The 7,175-nt window shown below is 39.2% G+C and overlaps 1 pseudogene; it reads right to left on the bottom strand.

Annotated features, from left to right (window-relative positions):
• Positions 1–1,336: 1,336 nt before the first annotated feature.
• LOC139954716 (uncharacterized) lies at positions 1,337–3,699 on the bottom strand (annotated as a pseudogene).
• Between the last annotated feature and the right edge of the window lie 3,476 nt (positions 3,700–7,175).

The following is a 7,175-nucleotide window of genomic DNA, read 5'->3' as shown; positions in this document are numbered from 1 at the left end:
AGATAATCCTATAAGAAATTGTTTGTACGCAGACTGGAAAACATCAGATAAATTGTTGTCAGAAATGTGATCATTTATCCTAGATGAAACAACTTGTTCAATAGTTTTTCCAAGGAATTTCAGGTTAGAGACAGGGCGATAATTTTTCAAGATCTCCCTGTCCAAACCAGCCTTTTTCAAGAGTGGACGAACGTATACAATCTTCTGACTTTCTGGGAAACAACCTGAAGAGAGGGACGTGTTGACAATGTTAGTGATATAAGGGACAAATACATCGATACACTGCTTAATAACAGATGTTGGGACAGGATCAAGTTGACAAGATTTCGGAGCTGATTTCATGATAATCTTCTTGACCTCATGTTCAGTGGCAGGGTGGAAAACAGAGAGCAATTTAGTTGAGGTAACTATACAATGTTCCTGATGGTCTGAAACAGGGGTAAATGCATTCCTGATCTTCTCAATTTTTTCCACAAAAAAACTGTGAGAAACGGCCGGCCAAGGATTGATCAGAGACAGCTGACGGGAGTACAGGTTCATTCGATTTGTGTAAAAGTTTATCAATAAATCCAAATAGCCTCTTTTGGTCACCATAGCAATTTGTAACTTCATTGGAGTAATACTGAATTTTAGCTTGCTTGATAAGAGCAGCAACAATGTCACGTTGTTTGCAGTATTCCTGTCTGTGTATTTCAAGTTTGCCATTGTCTCTCCATTTACGTTCCAACTGGCGGCGTACTTTACGGGCAGCACGAATGTCATCATTGAACCAAGGTGATGTCGAGTTTAGCTTCTTAACAAATGTTTTCTTAGGTGCATGAACATCCATAACTTTTTGAAGTGTTTCTTCAAAAGCATTAACATAGTTATCAAGGTCGTTGTCAAAGTCCGGTAAAGCAGAAAGTTGTACGTCAACATCCTTACAAAATTGCAGAATGTTAATATTCTTCAAGCGACGAGAAGAAACAGATACAGTTGGTGTTGGTGGTTTCTTTATGAACAAGGATGCAAAAATAGCGAAATGATCAGATAAACCAGGATGAAGAGCAATGTCAGTAACAAGAGATTGGGCACTTTCACGAGTGATGAACAGGTCAAGGCAATGACCATTGCAGTGGGTAGGTCCAGTGATATGTTGGATAAACCCATACGAAGTGAGAAGATCAGTAAATTTGAGGGCAGTACTATTAGACTCATCATCAACATGAATATTAAAATCTCCAGTCAGTATGAGTTCAGAAGGATGAAGCAGATAATCATTGATGAGATTTTCAAATTCTCTAAGAAAATTTGTGAAGTTGACATGTTGTCCAGAGATAGTCTTAATAGGGCGATAAATTACAACAAGACGAACTGACAGAGAGTTGCATGTCAATTCACAGTGAATAGATTGAAATGTTGAATAATCAAAGTGGATGGCAGTAACATTTATTGATAGAGTGGACCTATACAGAAGCCCAACCCCACCTCCGGTTTTCACAGATCTTGGTATATGGTGAAAACTGAAACCAGATGGTGTAGAAGCTCTCACTACACTAATGTCATCGGGTTTAAACCATGTTTCGGTGATAGCAATCAAATCTAAGTCATTAGCTTGCACAAATTCTACAAATTCATTGCACTTATTTCGTAGGGATCTAGCATTTAGAGAACAAAACTGGAGTTGGCTTCTTAAGAGTTGGCTTCATGCTGCGCTCTTTGTAATCTCTTGGAACCATTGACCACACAATGACTCATTTCACACTTTATTCTGTGCGTTGGAGAGGTGTCATGGCTAGAATAACAAATTCAAATATTTGTCTTGTTTATTGACATATATGAAGATTCAAGAATTGTACATGTGTTTGAACCCTTAACGTGTGAAATATATAATATAAAAATATTAAACTAACAAACGACATAATATAGCTATGCAAACATTGCTGAACGTTGTCAGTCATCCAGGTGTAATGATAATAAAAGCTCATTTACAAACTGATCACTGGACTCAAATGTTTTCCTGAGTGGCTATGCACTATTGCCGCCAAATCATTCGGCTAAAGAATGCGTCTCGGATGAAACGTGAAACCGTGGCCAAAAGAATTTATGTGAGTCCAGTTGAACAGTTTGTTAATGAGCTTTCACTTAATTCATAAAGTATGCAAGTTTTAGTATCAACATAACTTTCACAACCGTTCTCATTTCATATACTCGTTCAGGTGTTGTGAAGTAGGAATCTATAAGCTAGCTCAAAATCAATATTCAGAATAACTACGAAGGATAAGACATTTAGACCTGCACGTTTTGTAGCACTTTTCAGCTGTGTCAACATTGTAAATTTCATTCACAGAGTGAACACACAAATTCATCGGAACCCTTATAATTCGCACATTTGAAGTGATACCATAGATTACATTTATCGCAACTCACACTATTGTCCTCGTTTTTTCTGCATTCGTTCTCATTACAACAAACTTTGTCACAAGCAGGGCAGACATACGTTTCAGCAAACCCTAGCAAGCAACGAGCCATGTAACTTTAACAAAAAATAGTATTAACTTTTGTTCAACGTGAAACCACCACGCAGCATCTACGAGGATTGTTTCTATATGTGGCTGTCCTTTCCCCGTCCAAACACAAAAGTAACCCCTTCGTAAACCTGTAACAGCTAACTGGTAGTAATATTTGTGACTCCTTTTGAGTTGTATAACGTCATTGTTATTCTCCAGATAATCTGTTTCCTTCAACGCATCGCTAATCACTTCTCCTCTAATAGAGAAAGGACATTTACATTTTGGTAGCTCTCACTTCACAAGAACTTCAACTGCGTCTTTCTCATGCTGAATTCCCCACTTGATAGCAGGAATACCACTTAGGTCTTTGTCTTCAGTAATAAGTGAATGTAGCAATGGCGTAACAACTGCATATTGGTTTTTCAAAAGCTCATCGACCTTGTTACTCACACGTTTACAATTCGAAGCTGTGAGCCGTCCATTACGCTGTTGCTTCCAATGGGTAGACGCGGCCTGACCTCTTGTCTGCTTTTCTATATTGTGTACTTATTCTTGAGTGAAGATAAGCTACTCACACAATTCTTTTACTGCTTCTTGCTCTCGGTGAGAAAACTGAGCTGCAAACATATCTGCAGTTTCCTGGATAGTCGGGGGTAGTGAGGATGGTTGTTGTGACCCGAGCTGGTGAGCAAAGCCCGTGAAAATAACAGCAGTGGGTGCTACTGTCCCTAACCCTTTTAAAAATGTACTGATATCACCTGATGAAATTTCACGTTCACATGAACGTCTGGGGTCGAATTGACCCTTAAATGCACTTGCCTGCTGCCTGTCACCAGTAGATTTTGACGAAGTACTGTCTGTTCGAATATCCATATTTGCGACCCTCATAGGTTTAACCTCTTTGTGTGTGCCAGAATTCCATTCGCAGCTCACTTCTGTGCATGATGGCTGGTTGAAATTATTGCTTATCGCATATTCAACCTTATAAAGTACAGCTATTACATGATTACATGTAGTCACATATCCTGCTGTGCAGGAGCACCATGATACAATTATATCACCACATTGTTCTGCCATGATCCACAACCTATGAGTGTTACTTCGTACTTTTTGTGACGGAGTTACCACGCATTTTAAAAGGCATGAATGTGTATCAGAAGTGGCGGTCCACCAGATGTTACCAACGAATCTACTGCAAAAGTAGGAATATGCTTTTTGTGTTTTATACTTGCCAACATAGTCCGTATTAAAATCCCTCGACAACAAGTGGCCACTTGCTCACATCAGAATACCACTTTTCCTGCGGTATGTTTAATGGGTCTTTCAGATTATGTTTGACTACAGTAGCTGTATACTCTTTCTGCAGTTTCTCCTTGAGAAGTTCATCAGTCAATTTGGTGGGTACCTTATTCTCCCATATATAAGGTATAAAATAATGTATTGGGCCTTACTGATATTTAACTTCAAATAATATCACTGAATCCCCCCCCCCCCGCCACCACCACAGAGCCTTACCCAACTTCAGCTTCGAGCGTCAGGCTGCACTCATAGACCTAGGCTAGCCGACAATGGGAGGCCCTGACTGGGTGAAAGATATATAGGCCTACATAATTTGGAGGAACATCAATATGAGGCCCACCCCCCTTATAAAACAGCCTTCATTTGACTCACTGACACCGTCCCCTTCCCCTCCCCATACGGGTACGAAGCCCCCCCCCCTCATGTCATGTGGATAAGGAACTGTTCCCTTGAGTATAGGTCACCGGGAGCCTACGCAACACATGATAATTATTTCCATTTTCGATGACATACGCGGTAGGAGCCACGAGATGCAACAATTTGCGAACCCTTCATCGCTATGACCTTCAACGGTCCGGTGTCGAAAGGAGTAGTGTATTTACCGATATGCCCATCACGCTTCACAAGGAAATAGTTACCGACTCGTATTTCCGATTCTTTGATGCTTTTTCACGTTTACCTTCTGCTTCTGCTTGATGGACTTATCGCGATTGCGAATTTCGCTGTCATTTGCTGCGTGCGATTGAGGGTCAGGTAAGCGAGTGCGGATTGGACGCTGGAACATAACTGTAGCTGCTGGTGCCCCAGACGTTTTATGTGGAGTAGCTCGGTAGTTTGCCAGAAACGTGTATAGCTCTTGTTTCCAAGACTTACGCTCGGCGGTTGCTGTGCGGACAACTTTCTTTACAACGCGCATGAATCGCTCAACTTCTCCATTGGCCTGTGGCCATCGCGGTGTGATTGTACGATGTCGGAATCCTGAGTATGGTGCAATCCTCATGAAATATTCGCTCTTGAAAGGTGGTCCGTTATCAGTACGGACTACTTGTGGAATACCGAACAATGCAAATATGCGATCCAAATGTGGGATAACCGCTTTACTAGAAGTAGATGTGAGAATTTCAACCACTGGGAATCTGCTATAATCGTCGATGATGACAAGAAGATGCTCTCCGGTTGGAAGATCTGAGAAGTCTATGCTGACTTCTTTCCAAGGATGTGTTGGAAGTGCTGACATTTGGATAGGTTCACGCGTAGTTGAACTGCTTGTTGCTTGGCATGGAATACATTGACTGATCTTTTCTTCCACACGCTTGTCTATACCAGGAAACCAAACTTTTTCGCGAATCAGCTGTTTCGTGCGTATGGAAAGCCATTTTAACATTTAATCGGGAATTTCGGATATCTCGAAATAATTTCAGATATCTCAAATTAAATTACAGATATCTCCAATTTATTTAAGATATCTACAAATATGTGCAGATATCTTAAAATCAAATTCAGATATCTCGAAATACCAGAGAATTTCAGATATCTGAAATTGAATTCGAGATATCTGAAATTGAATTCGAGATATCTGAAATTGAATTCGAGATACCTCGAATTAAATTCGAGATATCTGAAATTCAATTCGAGATATCTGCAATTCTATTTCAGATATCTCGAATTCAATTTCAGATATCTGAAATAGAATTTCAGATATCTCGAATTCAATTTCAGATATCTCGAATTCAATTTCAGATATCTCGAATTCATTCCACAACTAGTTAATTATATGCATATTATGTAAATAAGACCTAAGTTTAGCATAACTGTAGTACAGCTATGTTCGACAACAAGATATACCTGTATGATACAGTATGCCTATACAGTACAGCTAGAGTTAATGCGAGATGGAGGTTAGTAATACTTTGAGAGGAATTTCACGACATCTTCGAACCGTTTCACGTACATTGTCCGACACTGGAGACATCGTAAACGCAAAACGAACGTTGGATTTTTGCAAAGCAAATCTTTTAAGGCTCCATGGTACTATTGACAACACGAACTTCAACAACATTATGTCTTTTATTGATGCCCTATTGCAAGCCGTGGAATCGACAGATTCACCTCCTTTGAACGATTCACATCACTATGTTGCAGAACGCTTAAACACAGGTTGGTCATCGTATTTTATTGCTTGACTAGGCCTAAAGTAAGGCACTCGATCTTGGCTGTTAGGCATTTAGAAGGAGCATTATTATGTTCATTTCTATACAGGTACTGTATATGCTCTTATCATGTGCTAACCATCCATGAAGCCTTTTAAATACCACTAAAAATTGTCCTGTGAAATCACACAAACCCAGGTCATCAATTCATCATGACTGAAGTAATATCCTTCAATTAGTGTCAACAGATCAGTAAGTAATATCATTTTGACTTCTTAGATTTCATCTTTGTTTTTAGGTGGCAAGGAACGTCCAAAGTTAGATGTGTCAAGGCAACAACTGGAACTACTTGTTGAGAAAGGATTTTCCACAAAGATGATTGCCAGTGCTCTCAAGTGTTCAAAATCATGGGTTTACAAGATCCTAAAGAAGGAAGGATTAAATGCAAGATCCAGATATACCAACATGACAGATATTTCTCTACGAGAACATGTTGCAAACTTGCACAGAGAATTTCGTAATAGTGGAGAGAAGGTAAGCTTGTATAGTTAGATAATACTGCATTTATCCCTGCACTGTCTGCAAAATGAATTAAAGTGTATATGGCTTTTGCACTTAAAATGCTGGAAAATGAGAGAAAAGCAAATCACAACTTGTCAAACAGTAATAATTTATCTCTTTTCTCATTATAAACCTACAGTATTTCCAAAATATCAGCTCATGGAAGTATTTCAATTGTATCACAAATGTATCAGTACATATGCTATGGTTAAGCATTGCAGTCAGGACTACTGTAGTCTACAGTTTCAATACTGTACATGTATTAATTTCATTTTGGTTTAAATGACAAGAGAAACCTACTCTATGCATTTGTGCAATTGCACATAAAACCAGTGGTTCAGGACATTTATCACAGCCATGTCCATACTGAGTCTTGTGCAATGAAGTCATCGAAACTTACTGCATTTTTACATTCTGGTTTAAAGGTTAACTGAGAACACACCACCTACATATTAAATACTGTCATTCCCTGTCTTTGCTGTCATAAATATACAACAGTATTGTGCAAAGGTGCCACTATGGCTCTCAATGACATACATGATTGTTTTTAGAATGTTTTTGGAACACATGAATAAACTCTGATGGCCCTTTGAGAGTCCACCCTTTTAATGCCAATGTACATCTCTTTTCTACAGATGATGAGAAGCTACTTGAGAGCAGATGGTATTAGAGT

The sequence above is a fragment of the Apostichopus japonicus genome, chromosome 17 (assembly GCF_037975245.1).
Source record: "Apostichopus japonicus isolate 1M-3 chromosome 17, ASM3797524v1, whole genome shotgun sequence".
Lineage (NCBI taxonomy): Eukaryota > Metazoa > Echinodermata > Holothuroidea > Aspidochirotida > Stichopodidae > Apostichopus > Apostichopus japonicus.
The sequence above is the reverse complement of the archived record's forward strand: the minus strand, read 5'-3'. Positions and strand labels throughout refer to the sequence as shown.